The sequence below is a fragment of the Pteropus medius genome, unplaced genomic scaffold, assembly GCF_902729225.1.
Source record: "Pteropus medius unplaced genomic scaffold, Ma_sr-lr_union100, whole genome shotgun sequence".
NCBI classification, from domain to species: domain Eukaryota; kingdom Metazoa; phylum Chordata; class Mammalia; order Chiroptera; family Pteropodidae; genus Pteropus; species Pteropus medius.
The window spans coordinates 7091299-7092607 of NW_024342473.1; positions in this window are offsets into that span (position 1 = coordinate 7091299).

The following is a 1309-nucleotide window of genomic DNA, read 5'->3' on the forward strand; positions in this document are numbered from 1 at the left end:
CTTTTTAATCAAAATGACAACCTCGTCAAAAGACAAATATTGACAACTTTTAAAAATAGTGAAATTGTTGTGCTAAGGAATCATTTTGCTTCTGCATAAATTTTTAAATTTTTTTTGTCTATTTTCAGGGCTTTTTATAAAACCTTCTAAATATCTTACTCATTTTATTCAATTTCTCTAAAAAGTAAGCTTCATGAGGGCAGAAACTGTGTTTTTTTTGGTTAATGATTTCATCTCTAATAATATCTGTTGCAATCCCTGACACATAGTTTTCAATAAATATTAGTAAAGAAATGAATGAATTATTTCATTTATATATTCATATAGGTGAATGTGCCATTTATAAAATTTAAAACATGAGACAACCTTAATGTGAAGTAGTAGGAGTTCGTCTCCTCTAACACACCTGTCCCGCACTCACATTCTGCACTTCTGAAGATTTGTGATACGGCATCTCTGGAATCTGTAGGACACCCCAAACCTCAGTTCCAAGACCAAAACCCATTTTCAGGACATTAAAACAGCTGATGTTTCCATTCACTCCATGAATGTGACATGATCTAGCACTAGATCGCTTTTTAAAGAGATCTCTAAAACAGTATGTTTATGACAGAATAAGTTTTCTCCAGGGAAGCGAACTGGGTCTTTGTAGGACAAGGCTAGGAGTGAGGGTTTTGTGTGTATGGATGTATGTTTGATTTTTGTTTTTGTTTTCTTCTATTTACTCTTTGGAATAATTTGAATATTATACCATGTGATTCTATCCAGTTAAAAAGAAATAAATTTTTCAGAACCTCCTTAGGTAAGCACTGTGAACTTTTACTAAATTTGTCTTGTCTTTTAGAGAGTTTCATCAGATAACCTATGTATGCATTCGATACTACACTTGATTTGGGTCATTTTAAGCTAATGTGTCTTTCCTAAATAGTATTTTTTTGTTAAAAATAGAATAATATAATCATCACACAAGAGATTTTGAAGGGATTTGAACGTAATACAATTTCATTTTTTCTGAGCGATAATTTGGGAGGGAAATTCACCTTATATTTTATGTATATGTGGCATATAAAACACGTATTTATCAATCCATGGCCAGTATACAGTAATCATCAATCATAATGCATGCAAATACCCTCATTTGGCCATTGGAAGAGTTGAACTAGATCATAAAATGCATCTACCATTGTAATAATGAAAATAGCAGAATAATATGGTTAACCGATCAATTTTCAATTTTCATCCAGTTCCTTAGGACAAATTGATGAACATGCCAAAGAAGCACCAATTCAAATGTCATTTTTTGTTTCTT